Source organism: Solanum dulcamara, chromosome 4 (genome assembly GCF_947179165.1).
Source record: "Solanum dulcamara chromosome 4, daSolDulc1.2, whole genome shotgun sequence".
Classification (NCBI taxonomy): domain Eukaryota; kingdom Viridiplantae; phylum Streptophyta; class Magnoliopsida; order Solanales; family Solanaceae; genus Solanum; species Solanum dulcamara.
In genome coordinates this window covers 76,736,010-76,751,590 of record NC_077240.1, presented here as the reverse complement: position 1 = coordinate 76,751,590, position 15,581 = coordinate 76,736,010, and the positions used below count along the sequence as shown (strand labels likewise).

Sequence of the window (15,581 nt, the reverse complement as noted above, 5' to 3'; positions counted from 1 at the left end):
TGAAATCTATCTCCTGCTCAGGAGGAAGACCTGGAAGTTCATCTGGGAATACATCTGTAAATTCGTTAACTACCGAAACTGACTGAAGAGTCGATTCCTCTGCTTCCAAGTTATGGACACAAACCAGATGATAAATATAACCCTTTCTAACCATTTTCCTTGCCTTGAGGTATGAAATAAACTTACCCCTCGGTGATGCTGTATTGCCCATCCATTCTATGACTGGTTCTCCTGGGAATTGGAATCGAACTACTTTTTCTCTACAATCAACATTAGCATAACAAGAAGCTAGCCAATCCATGCCCATAATAACATCAAATTCTGTCATAGCTAACTCTACCAAATCTGTCTTGGTGTGTCGACTATATATAATCACCGAACAATCTCTATATACTTGGTTGGCTATAACAGAATCTCCTACCGATATAGCTACCTCAAATGGTTCTATTGATTCAAATTTTATTCCGATTCTACTAGCAACAAAGGGAGATATATATGATAAGGTGGAACCTGGATCTATCAATGCATATACATCCTGCAAGAAAATCGATAATATACCTGTAACCACATTTGGCGACGCCTCCTGGTCCTGTCTACTAGCCAAGGCATATATGCGGTTCGAAGGACTGCTAGAACTGAAAGATCCACCACGGCCTCTACCACGGCCTGCTGTTATCTGAATACCCTGCCCCACAGGGCGCATAGCTACAGAAGAAGATGAGCCAACAACTGACCCAGTAGGCTGAGCTGCACCACTTAAATTACCCCTAAATGGACACTCCCTCATAATATGGCCTTGACGGCCGCAAGTAAAGCATGCACCTGTAGAAAAATGACATTCTCCAAAATGTGACCTACCACAACGAGGACACCGAGGCAAAAGTGGTCTCGACTGACGCGAACCCCTGTTTATCTGTGAACTTGAAACCCTGGAGCTCTGACCGGATCCTGAATACCCTGTGCTTTCGAATCTACTACCTTTGAATTGTGGGGGTGCACTCCGGGATGGCTGAGAAGGATATCTACTGTACTGCTGAGGCTGCCCGCCTTGAAATTCCCCAGAATAACTAGCCGATCTAGCTCTTTTACGCTAGCCTCTATCATGATCTCTATCGGGCTGACGCCCTCTGTGCCGATCTTCTACCTCCTGTGCATATGCCTGTACCCGAGCAATATCCATACCTGGCTGAGAAGCCATTGCCATACAGCTATCAATCAAATAACGATCCAGCCCCATCATATACCGATGCACTCTATCAGCCATGTCAGCTACAATAGCTGGCGCATGTCTCGCCAACGAGTCAAACTCAAAGCTATAATCTCTGATGCTCCTGCCATTCTGCCTCAATTGTAAAAACCTGTCTACTCTGGCTCGTCTCATCTCTGGAGGTAGAAAGTGGCCAAGGAAGGCCTCCACAAATTCACCCCACACCGCTGGAGGAGCACCCTCGCCCCTAGATAACTCCCATGACTCATACCAATTAACAGCTATATTACGCAGCCGATAGGAAGCTAACTCAACAGACTCTGTCTCAGAAGCCTTAATTATCCTCAACGTACGCTGCACCTGTCGGATAAACTCCTGCGGGTCATCCCCGGGCCTTGACCCATAGAACTCTGGGGGATTACAAGTCAAGAAATCACGAGCCCTTAAACTATCATGTCTATCAGCATAGTCAACCCCTAACCCATGCCTGCGAGCCTGCCCTGTCGCTATTCTGGTCAGCAACTGAACTGCATCTCTCATAGCCCTATCCTCTGCCCCTGGCTGAGGAGCTGTAGGCTCAGGTACTGGAGCCTCTGGAGCTGGCGGTGAAGCAACCCCCCGATCCATAGTGTCAGTTGTTGCTGCTCTCTCCTCATATGGCGGCGTAGTAGAGCTCGCCGACTGGAGCACAACCTCAGGTATAGACTGGGCACGGGCCCTAGTAATCCTCGGGGTCCGGCTAGTCTCTCCTGCTACTGACTTTCCCTTTTGGGCAGCTGTCGCTTTTCTTGGAGGCATCGCTGTAAATATAATAGTATGTTAGGGAGAAATTATCCTGATAATACAGCTCTATCGCACGATTTAAAGTAAAAGAAATGATAACATCCTAAATGTCCTGTAGCCCCTTGTTTATAGATGTGGTGCACAACACACCAATAAACAAGACTCTACCAGACACGGTCTGTAGACACTCCGAGGATGAACTGCTCTGATACCACTTTTGTCACGACCTAGCCCCGTAGGCCGTGACTAGTGTCCGAATTGGACACTCGTATACACACATATTATCTATTATCAATCGACAATTAAACATGATATAGAATTTATATGGGTAGCACGTTGTCTCAAACGGTCACTTATATATATACCAAATCAGCTATTTCTTGGGGAGTCTTAATTGCCAAAAATAAGATAACATAATACGTAAGCCGACAAGGCTTTCACTCCGAATGTAAATGTCCAAAAACATAAGCCATACTAGTACACCAGACAACATCTACATACAACCCACTCATGTGTCTACAGACCTCTAAGAGGATTAACGATAGCATATGACGAGATAGGGTCCCGCCGTACCCCCAAAATACACAAATATATACATTATAAGGATTAGTACCAAAAGTTTAGGCTCCGAGACAATGGAGCACTTCAACCCGTTGAGTAGAATCCTAAGGTGGCGGCTCTCCAAAATGAGTATCTGTACCTGCGGGCACGAAACGCAGCCCCCCGAAGAAGGGGGTCAGTACGAAATATGTACCGAGTATATAAAGCATAAAATATCGTAACGGAGATCACATCTGAAATAAAGATTCAGGAGTCAAGTATCATAATCAATAAATCACTGTACCTGTGTCTTATAAAATGAAGACATGCATATCATCATCATATATCGTACCTGGCTCGTTATGGAACTCGGTGTCACAATTATATCAATATATCGTCATATATATATATATACCATACCCGGCCCTCTAGAAAAGGACTCGGTGAATAGAGTAGTGTACACTAATACCGTACCCGGCCCATTATAGGACTCGGTGCCATAATCATATCGTCATATCATCATAATATCATATTATCATATCACGTACCCGGCCCTCTAGTAAGGGACTCGGTGAATAATGTAGTGGAATCCATACATGATAACATACCCGGCCTATCGTAGGACTCGGTGAATAATACCATAACAATATGCACGAATAAGGTATCATTAGCAACCTTGTGAAATTTGATCATTATCGGAGACTTAATAGAATAAGCAAAACAGTCCATCATTTGAAAACCAAGACAATAGTCATTATGAATCACACCAATTATGGATTATACTAAAATATGAATTATACCACAATATGAGTTATACCAACTAGGATGGCTGAAATCATACACATGAGTCAAGACATAACAATATAAATTTTGAAAATCAAGAACGGTAGCCATCCGAGTATATCTACGAATAAGAGCTTCTTTGGAATTTAAGCATACGTCATTCGTTCGTTTCATATGGATCATGCCAAAAGAAGAAAATGTTAACTTTACATACCTTTAGCGTTTATACGTATATGTTGTCCAATATTGTCTCAACCTATATTAAAACGTTAAGCACTATGGTTAAGCTATGGACAAGAATAAAACGTAGTCTATCGTTAGTAGGTTATTTCTAAAAAAAGAATAATTGGACAGCACCTCCCCTATACCGGTCACTTTTCCCACTTTCAAACCAGCCATATAATCATCAACCAGCATCAACAATCCAAAATATTGACACAAAATAAGATTTATTATTCATGTTACCAAAGCAGTAAATTCGGAAAGTCAAGTACCTCACGTTGTATCTAAATTTTGAAAATGAAAACGGCAAAAATGGACTTTCTAACCTTCATGAAACATTTAGATCTCTGTCTTAAGTTTCCAATGAAAAAGAAATCAACTCAAAATTCATTTTCTACAAAGAGATATCATCAAAATACGAACAGCTATACATGAAGGAATTTTCAATCCAGAATCTGGACAGAATTTGTCTTATGATGCATGCTCAGTTTTCGACATAATAACAGCATATATAGACTAAGACATAAACATAAGAGTTGTAGGTACGTGTATTAGCTTTCCAAAACATGTTTAATATCTAAAATCGAAGGTCTACACAATGAGATATTCCAGAATTACTACCAGCTGCTCAATTCCAAAAACGGGTTTGAACATTCACAATCTTCATACACCTTTTTCCTCCAAATTCAAGAACAACAACTCATCAACAACATCAAAACAATATCAACCATTATTATACATCATCACTAAGATAATTCCATCTATGTAATCTACCTAAAACAACCCTTTAACCCATAACTCTCAACAAATCACCAAACTAGTTTATAACACTATTTTCTCCGTTCTAATCCGTTAAAACTCTAACTAAACTTGTTAACAATGAAAGGAGACTTTAATATTACCTTAAATTTGCAGCACCACATAAAATCTTCTCCTTATTGGCTGATTTCTAGCTCAAATTGAAGTCAACGCGACGTACAACAATTTTCTCTTCATGAGCTTCGAATTTCGGGACTTGAATTTTGGTCGTATTTGGGATTTCTCTCAAGAACTGCCTTTCTCTCTCTCTATGGAAATTTCCAGAATTATGTTGGTCTAAAGTATGAAGGAATAGTTACAAAAAATCAGATTTAATTTTGTGGGTATTGGGCCTGACCCGAATTAGAATTGGGTTGGGCCGAATTCACTATTTAGTTTGGCCTGTCAGACTTAAAACGTCTATATCTTATTACTCCGATATTACATTTTGTCCCACGACCTATGGTTGGAAAGATATTTCAATTATCTACAACTTTCATGTTGAGAGTTTTCCCAAATTCTCAAATTATAAAGAGGTTATGGCCTCCCGAAGTCAGCTTACCCGAAACGTAACTTTAAGAAAAACATATTTGATGGCTTCTATTTTGATTTGGCTTAAGGGTCCTTCTTGAGATGTATTTTACTACACATAAATTATTCATATAACTTGGCATCTACAACAAATCATGTCCTTTTAAAATTCAAAATTAAAAGTCCTTGAATTTATAATCGTTAGCTTACGAATAATCCAAAATGCAAAAATACGGAATGTAACAAGTACCATGTCACGGCTAAGATATAGACTCAAGTCGTGACAATGCCACATGCCAAAATGACATGTCATGCCAAGATCAATAAAAAAAGGACCAAAATTTCATTAAAAAAAATATTTCCTGCCAAGTCAAACAAAGAACCCAATATGATCATACCATGTCACTTCAATCTGATTGGCTGAATAAAACTTGTTCTTATCACTACTTCTCTGTCATGCCACTTAAATCTGATTGGTCGAAGAAAATCTCTTCTTATCACTATTCCTCCGCCGTGTCACTAAAATCTGATTGGTCGAAGAGAAGCATGTTCTCATCATAACTCCTCCATTCTACAACTATAAATAAGAGTACTCATAATAAGAAACAAGAGAGAGCTCATGGATCAAACCTCACAGATTTCTCTACAAGATACAAGTTCAAGAATTCAAGAACACAAGCATTCAAGTTCAAAAACAACTCAAGATCAAGACCACAAGATTAAAGAACAAGCTCAAAAGCCCTTGAATTCAAGTACACATTAAGATCAAGTTAAGATCAAATTCATCAAGTTCAACCAAATTCAAGATCAAGATTATAAGCCCTTGAATTTATATTTGAAAAGATGAATAAGAGGATTCATAGAAATTATAACACTCATATTTGAAATTAAATAAATACAATTATTGTGATACTTTTTGGTCCTGATTATTATTCTCTCGACGCAAATTTTATTGTCTATACAAATTCTGGCATTAGGTAAATGAAAAATAAATTAATCATAAATAAAATTTGAAGAAACAAGAATATTATTGATAAAACAATGTTGGTTCAATGTTGTTCCGCACTTGATTCTTCTCTCTCTTAAGTTTTCTTCGTGATTCGACAGCCATAGTGGCGTATTTCTAGAACAAAGATAATATGGACCTCATTGAGATTTATTTTATCTCCATTGATATTTGTGAATATTTTATGAATTTGTGGAATATTCGAGATGCCTTTTTAAGGGAATATCTTTTATATAATCATGAATTAGGGTAGTAGAGTAGCCTCCAAGTAATCATAACTGAAATAGGACTTGTCTTGTAAAGTCCTACTATATTTTGATGTCTACAAATGTCCCCTACTTCATGGCTTGTCGGAGTGTAGACTTGACGAAACTTAAAGACGAGGCTTGAAGTACTCATTCTTCCACCTTTGCGATTTCGTGGCTTCGGATTTGCATATTTGGTCTGTGAGAGATGAGATGAATGGCATATTTGGTTCCATTGGACGTGCCAATTTGGTTACAACAAATTTTAAATAAATAAAAAATAAATTAACCATAACAAATTTGAAGAAACAAAAATATTATTGATTAAACAAAATGGGTACAATTATATTCCTCCCTTAATTTTTCTCTCTCTAAAGATTTCTCCGTGATTGAAGAGTCATAGTGACGTATTTCTTGAACTAAGATAATATGGAACTCATTGAGACTTATTTGATCTCCATTGATCTTTGTGAATATTTCATTAATTTGCGGAATATTCGAGATGCCTTTTCAAGGGAATACAATATCTTTTATACATGAATAGGGATTTAGGTAGAGTAGCCTCTAAAAAACTTAAACTGAAATAAGACTCATTTTGTAGAGTCGTACAAAATTTTTATGTCTATAACTGCCACCCACGCCAATTCTCTGTTGGAGAATCAACACTTAACATCCTAACTCATTCAATCAGCTAGCAATTCTAGCTAAATATATGGGAACACAACTAGATGATTTTGGGAACATAGGAAACCTGGCAAGTTTCACTATTTTTTTGTTCACTTTTATCAATTTTCAATTCACGTAGACCTATGCAAGGATATTATGATCTTAAAAAACTATAATGACGGAACATATTGTTATATTGAATGTGGACATTGAGAGTAAACACAAGTGGTTGAAATTGTTCTTAAATTAATGCCTCTATATATAGTTATCGCTAAATATTTATTATATAGTACTTTTTAACCATTTAAATCAGAAGAGGCTAAATAATAAATGTCAAAAAAGATTTATCAAGGTAAAAAATAAGTACGAAAAAAGTATATTAAAGAAAGAATACGGAGAAAAAAGGCAAAAGAGAAGGAGTCAATTTAGAGGAACATTTTCTGACTAAATTTCAAGACTCTATAAAGAGTCTATGTTTTTATTACACAAGCGATGAGGGATTCCCAACACTCAAGTTATAAGATCTCTTAAAGTGATGTTGCAATCTTTGTAAATTGATTATTATATCTAGGAAATTCTTGAACACTTTGTCCTCCGATCAGTCGATGCTTGCTTCTTTCCAGATCCACAAAAAATTCTAGAGCACGATAGGAAATTTTTTAAAAAAAATTAAACAATTGTCATTTTCCACACACAAAAACGTCTATTTGTTGTTCGAGATAATATCTCAGATCACTCAACTTAGGATTTTTTTATTTAGAAAGTCACTCATTTTTCTATAACCTCAAAGTCACTCAATTATGAATATTTTACCTGCAAAATTATCCAACCTATTAATTTTTTCATCAGAATTTACTGACATACAATTTTTATTTCAAATCAAACCTGTAAGAAATAGGATTTTAGTAGGGAAAATTACGTGAATAAACAAACATATACTAGTTAATTAGTTAACATAGCTATAGTTTAGCTAATTTATAATTCACCACTAACATTTAGTGTTAATTATGGTTCGAGTTTGTATAATTCGCATTTTTGTATAATTCAAAATTTGTATAATATAATTTGTATAACTCTTGTATAATGTAATTTTATATAATATAATTTGTATAACTGTTTAAAGTTCAAATATTTATGTTTGTATAAATTAGTTATTTCGAGTTTATACAAAAATAGCTCAATTATTCGCGAATTATACAAACTCGCAATTTATACAAACCACGAATTATACAAAAGAGACAACTTAAACTATAGCTACAACCCGTAAATATGCAAATTATAGCTAAGGAACCTAATTAAGTTTATTATAGTTGTCATTTGTGAAATTTCCCCTTTTTAGTAAGGGCTAAGCAGGTCAAATGGGACGGATCATTCTCGAATGCATTGTCCTACTCAGTCGGTGCCTGCTTCTTTTCGGATCTACAAGAAATTCTAGAGCATGATAGGAAAATTTTCAGACATAATTAAGCAATTTTCATTTTCCACACAAAACTGCTACTAGTTGTTCGAGATAATATCTCAGATGGCCACTCAACTAATAATTCACTCATTTTTTTATTATAACCTCAAAGTCACTCTACTATAAATATTTTTTTTGGTAACTGTAAATTCGATTACCAGATTTGTCAATAAAAACAAACTTCGAAACTCAGGATATGGACATGGCCCCAATCTCAGAGTTCAACCCTTTGGTTCTATTGTTGCTATTTCCAATCCTAAGGATAAAAAATTAAACTACTCATATAATCAGCTAGTCTAGGAATTAAGCTACTTCTACAATGCATTTCCTGTATGATTTGTCTGATGATCATATCTTTATGCCTCTTTTTCTTCTCAAAGATCCTATTGTTTCTTTCTTGCCAAATGAAATATGTTGTTGTTGCTAATGTCATTTTATATATCTCTGCTTGTAGGGTTTTCTTTGTTGCATGAGTTATAGTCCAACTCACTTCTTCATTCCACCCTTGGTTGTTTCTTTTGATGGACAATCAACTTAACAGCTTTTGACAGACCTTTTTTGTTTCATTACATGCAAAGAACATATGCTGATGAATTTCTGGGTCCGTGGTGCATAGTGGGCATAGTAAATCAGTGTGCACTCCCCATTTCTCCAATCTATCTTTGGTGTAGAGTCTCTTCTGTATGTCCAAATATAAGATAAAAATCCACTTAGGATTACTATGATTATTGCATATCATTCTTCTCCATGGCACCTTTGTGTATTCCCCTTTAAGTTGTTTGTACATTTCTTTGATGCTGACTGTATCTGCTTCCATTATCTCTGTCTTTTGTACTCTTGCTTCATCTAGCCACTGCCTTGCTTGCAATATCTTCCTCACAATCCAAGAAGCTTGTTTGATTTGTACCTCCCATGGTTTTCTACCTTTCAAATAGTATGTGTGTATCCAAATAATCCACGGTTTGTCTTTTTTCTTTGCAAGATTCCACAAGTGCTTTAATACAGTTGCTTTATTCCACTTTTGCAAATCTATTATATTTAGTCCTCCGGCTACTTTAGGGATGCATATTATATCCCAAACTATAAGAGCTTTGCCTTTGTTCTGTGTATCTCCATTCCATAAGAACCTTTTATAAATTGTTTCCACTTGCTTTAGCACTTTTTTTAGTAGAAGGAAAATCTGAGACCAGAAAGCTTGAATAGATATTAGGACACTTTGTACCAATTGTAGTCTCCCTGATAAAAACTTCACTGTCCAGGAGTTAATTCTTCCCAGCATCTTATCTACTAGTGGCTAGCATTGGCTTATTGATAACTTCTTTGAGCTTAAAGGTACTCCTAGATATTTGAAAGGTAGAGTTCCCTTTTTGAAACTTGTGTGTTGTAGGATCATTTGTTAGGTTGCTTCTGTTACTCCGCCAAAATAACATTACTCTTTGTTTGATTGGCTATGAGACCTAAAACTTTTGAAAATTTCTGAAAGCAGTCATACAATAAGGCAACTGACTGTAAGTCTCCTCTACCAAAAGCAAATCATCAGCAAATCTTAGCTGAATGATCTGTTGCTTATGGCATCTGGGATGAAACTTGAAATTATTGTTGGACCTCAGAATTTTCAGTAGCCTGGTGAGGTACTCCATGGCTAGAACAAAAAGATAGAGAGATAAAGGATCTCCTTGTCTCATCCTTCTTTTTACTTTGAATGGAGGACTTGGGGATCCCTTAATCATGATGGAATATGAGACTGTCTTGACACACTTCATGATCCAATTCACAAACTTATTTGGAATCTATAAACCACTTAGTACCTCCTTAAGGAAATGCCACTCCAAAGAATCATACGCCTTTTGCATATCAATTTTCAACATGCACTAGGTGATATCTCTTTCCTCCCATATCCTTTGACTAATTTATGACTTAGTATGACATTATCAGTTAGCATTCTCCGTGGAACAAAAGCAGCCTGACTAGGATCCACTAGGTAGTCCATTACACTTTGAAGCCTACGAGTAAGCATCTTTGAAATTATCTTATAAATGGTGGTACAACAAGATATAGGTCTATATTCTCTAATAGAGTTTGGATATTGTACTTTTGGAATAAGAGTAACCACAACCCTATTAATAGGGAAATATAACTCATTTGATTGGAAAAAAATCAGTACAACAGCTGTTACCTCTCCTCCTATTATTTGCTAGGCTTGTTTGAAGAAATATGCATTGAATCCATCTCCTCCTAGTGCCTTGTTATATCATCTATGTCTTTCAAAGCTATCAGAACATCCTCTTTCATAAATGGTTTGATTAGTGCCAATTGTTGTGTTCTTGTGAGTATTGGACCATCCTTGAGGATTGATTGTTGTGCTGCTGGTTTATGGGAGCTTGCCTGTCCTAGGAAATGTTGATAGAAACCTACCACCTCTGAAACAATTGCATCTGGGACTTTTGCTTGTAAATTGCTTCTTCAATCAAACTCCATTTGGCCAATTGATTCCTTAGTTCCTTTTCTGACTCCAACATGCTTTGTGATATAGGGATATTTCTCATCTGACTTTGTTTAACCTCAAGATCTCTCCTTAATTATTGGACTTTATCTGACACCCCTAGATACTCCTTCTGATTTAGTTTTAGAATTTCTCTCCTTACATGTTTCAAATATTGCCATACCCCTCTCATTCCTCCACCTTGTATCTTCCATCCCTTTAAGATTTACTTCTAAACTCAGCATATTGGGCTAAGCAATTATAGAATTTAAAAGGCCTTTTATTCTTGTCTGTTTGTTTCTCCAACACTATACTCAAAGGAGAATGATCAGAAAACAAAGGGCCCATCACCATCACTTGCATTGGTGGCATTCTTATTACCCATTTAGCATTAACCAGTGCCTTGTCAATCCTGCCGTACACATATCCATTGGTCCAGGTAAAGTATTTTCCCACTGTAGGTGATTTAGACAAATTGCAACTGCTCATGCATTCCCTAAAATCTTTAGTTTTTGCCCCTTGTACTTGACTTCCAATGGGTCTATCTTCTGAGCGTAGGATAGAGTTTAAATCTCCCATAATCAACCATGGTTCAGTGATCTGATTACTCAGAGTGTGCAATGCATTCGATAATGGATTCCTAGTAGTTATGGTGTGAAAACCATACAGCTGGAACTGCAATCCACTATGCATTATATTAATCGTGCCATGGATATGTTGTGCTGATGATTCCCTTCTATCAAACTTAATATGTCAGAAAAAGACGGTTTAAAATTAATTTCAACTTTTATAGAAAAAATCAATTTTTGAAAAAAAAGAGTCGCCACTTAATTTTTTAAAGAAATTAAGAAAACTTAATTTAAAAGACCCTAAAGATTTAAGTCTTAAAAATTAGAGAAAATGGGTAAGGATTCAAATTTTCACTTTGAGAAGGTGTTAACACTCAAAATGGCCGCTAACATGCGGTTATCCGATGATTTAAAAATTATTTGACTAACTTTGAGAAAATTACTTATAAATTGTAAAGATAAATATATTTATTTGAGCAATAAATCAACTTGAAATACTTGAGATAATTTATCAAGAAAATATACTCTATTAAATGGCTAAGTAAATGAATTTTAAATATGTTTAAAGAGAAGTAGTAGATCTAATGTATTTTAACTAAATTAAAGGCGATTAATACTTTGATTAAATAAGGAAAATCACTTGAGCTATTTAGGGAAAGACACTCTAAACTCAATTAATTTGAAATAACATCAACTTAAAAACCTTTAAGATAATTTAAAAGAAAATTATATTTGTTGAAATGTCTAAGTAAAAGAAAATACTTAAGTGAAATCATTTTTAAAGAATAAATTAACAGAAAAAATGGTTTCTCTTTTAGGGGGGTTCAATTAAGTTAAACCAAACTAAATCAACTTCTACGCATGTATAAATAAACGTAAATAAACAAATAAATTATTACAACTCAAATTAAACATAAATGAATAAAGTATGAAAATTTGGCCCAACACTTAGTTTCTGTACACCTGGACTAAGTTATTGGGCCACCTACGTTTAGGGCCTTAGGCCCAATTCTATTGTATATCGCAGATGTATATACACTATATATCAATATATACAACACTATTTTCATGTATATCGGACTATATATACACCGTATACAGCCTATTTTCAGCTCCAGCAGCCTGTAAATCAGCATCCTTTTTCATTTTTTTGAAGAGGATGACTCGAAAAAGAGGGTATTTGGGCCTCCGTGGCTCAACATCAAAATGTAAATAATGGAGAAGATTCATATTGAACTCGGACGATAGTTCATACAATAAACAAAGAGAGTAAAATTAGTAAATGAATAGAGAGAAAGCAATTGTGATATGATTCTTATTAATTGAATAAAGAATACTTAAACATCTCATTTTAAGTGCAATCACTAGAATCTAAAGAAAACCAATATGAAAGTTGCATCTAAGGACTAGATACTTCATTAATTCTAATTAATCTTGTGTTGTACTAAGAGACCAATTCATGCATAATATTTAATAATACAAATATCAGCTATTGTATATTAACAAACAAACACATAAACTTCACATTAAATGAATAGGGACAACACAACTCATGATCAAATTACCACTAAATTCAACTTGGTATGGTGAGTACTTGAGGCATAAGAATGAAATATCAAGACACACATATGTATATATGCATAACACTTAAAAGGATTACATATGAACATAATAAAATAACATAGTGACTAACAACATGCATATAACTAGAAAAAGAAAAAAAAAAGAAACACGGAAATATATTCGAGTAAATAAAGGGCATGGAATTAACATATACATTATACTAACTCAAATCTCAAAGCAAAATTTAAATCAATTAAGCCATGAAAGTTCTAACTAACAAGTAATTTAAGCATATATTTATTATCTAAATGATGATAAAAGAAGAAATTGAAAACGTAAAAATCTATATCGTCAAAGAAAACTACTTGAAAAAAATAATGAACGAAACTAAGAGTTTTCACATATTTGATAAAAAATATCACTACACTTCAAGCAAGACAAAAAATTTCTATCATTCATCTAATTAATCCTAACACATGTTTACTAAAAAAAATAAGATTACAAATCAACTACATAGAAGACATGGAATAATTATTCATTAAATAAAATAAAGTTGAATTTTTTTTTTATCTATTTCCGGACAACGATTGAGAGGACGAATTTGAGGGCGATGAACTCTTTGAACCCACCAAAAAATGAGCGAAAGAACTAAAAAAAAAGAATCGAAAATTCGAGACTAAAATTTTTTGTGATTTTTTTTCGTCTAATTTTTTTTGTTGTAGTATTATGTTCTTGCTTCTCTTCTTTTTGTGTTCTTCTTGTATATTTTTTAATGTTGATAAATGTTGATTAATTCTTCCTCTTTTTGTGATATTGTTGTTCTTCCTCCTTTGAAGAAGATGAATGTATTTTTTTTAAAAAAAGAGAGAGGTTGGTGGAGTAATAATGAGGTTTTTGAATAATGATGGATTTGGTGGGGTGAAAAAGGAAAAAGGAAAAGAGTGGGGGTTAGGAGAATGATGATGTTTGAGAATTATTTTTTTAAAAAAGGGGGTTAAGTGGGATGGAGAGGTGGAAAAGGAAAAAGAAGAAATGGGTGGGGTTAGCATTGTATAAGTATAATATATGTATTGTAATGAGTTGGTATTTGGCCAAAATTATTATAAGAATTGGGTTTTAGGTGAATTGGTGTTAGTATGTTGTAGTAGTGTAGATTGTTGTTGTTATTGGATTTGTAGACAGTAGATGACAATATTGGGTTGGATGACTTTGGGCCCAAATTTTGGGCTAAAATAAATGACTTGAAATTTGGTTAAGGTGGAGTGAAAAAATGGTTAGATTTGTAAGAAAAATGGCCACACGAAAATTGATTTAATTTGTGAATTCAGCTAAAAAAATTAAATAAGATGAATTGATAATAATTAATTAATGAGTTTCTTAATTCTAACCAAAATGAATTAATTATCTTAGTTATAAACTAATTAATTCAAAAATATAAGGTACTAATTTACGAAACAATAAAATTAAATTATTATTATTATTATCATCTTATCATTTTTGAATATTTATAGAAATTAATAATTATATAGAACTGTATATATATCATTAAAAATTATAAGAATGACAAAATTTTCTTTTAAAAATACATTTGAAAATATTTCATATTTTATAAAAGTAATTACTTTAAATTGTTTAAAATTGAAGAAGCTCAATAATTAATATACGTTTGTGAAGTATCAAAATTGAGTGTCAACAAAACTTTATTGCATTTGGATCCCAGACCACCCAAATTCTGCTCTTACATTCACATTGGTGCACCACTCCCATCCTGGTGTTATTTTATTGATAATACTACTAGCCCAATCATCTCTAACTCTATGCTCATAGACTGTAATAAAATTCACATTATTTCTTCTTATAAACAACTTTAACTCCTTATGCTTCACCTCTTGATTGAAGCCTTGTACATTCCTGTAACATTCCGGATTTGTTTTTTTAAAGACTCGAACATTTCTCCACGTGTGTGTAGACTCGAACCGAAGGACTTGTAATTATATATATGAGTTAGGATTAATTCCAGTATTTTAATGTGTTGGATATGTTTAGGGGTCATAAGGGATCTCTAACATCAAGTCAAGTCCAAAGATTTCCAATCGATTAAGTTTTCAGAGGAGTTAGTATAAGGGTCAACTTCAAACGATCATATCTCTTTGAATATAATGAACTGGGTGGCCCACAACCTACCAAATTAAAGGTCTTTGAGTCTTATTTCCAACTCCACCAAGATTGCAATTTTTGGAGATCGGAGTCAAAAGTTATGACCATTTTACTATAGACTAGTACTGCAGGAATTTCAGGCCTGGGCGATAACTGTAGGAAATTTAGGCTTGGCGCTGCAGTGGCGCGACGCACCACTATAGCGCCAGAAAACAGCCTCAGTAGTTTGATCCTTGGCGCGATGCGCCACTATTAGATGTGCAGGGTTTTAAGCCTATTTTGGCTTGGCACTGCAGTGGCGCGACGCGCCACTATAGCACCAGTAAGATTTTTGCCCAGTTTTCTAGATTTTTGAAGAGGGGAAACTTGAACTTTTTCCCTAATTATATATACCCAACTTGGAATATTTTGGGAGGATATTTTCAGCCTCCTCACCTCCCAAAAACCCTAATCTTCATCCCCTCTTCTCTTCCAAACATCTCCAACAAGAATTTGCCCTCAAAAGCTCAAGGATTCAAGCTTCCCATTGAAGACCCAACAACAAGGTTTCCTCAAAAGCTACTCTAAGGT

The 15,581-nt window shown here is 34.7% G+C and overlaps 1 long non-coding RNA gene across 1 annotated transcript; it reads right to left on the bottom strand.

Moving 5' to 3' along the window:
• Nucleotides 1-2,394: 2,394 nt before the first annotated feature.
• LOC129885128 (uncharacterized) lies at nt 2,395-4,561 on the bottom strand. The gene is made up of 3 exons (XR_008766060.1): nt 4,438-4,561; nt 3,528-3,569; nt 2,395-2,690 (listed from the first exon to the last, which is right to left on the bottom strand). It is a non-coding gene; the product is annotated as an uncharacterized LOC129885128 (long non-coding RNA).
• Nucleotides 4,562-15,581: the final 11,020 nt, after the last annotated feature.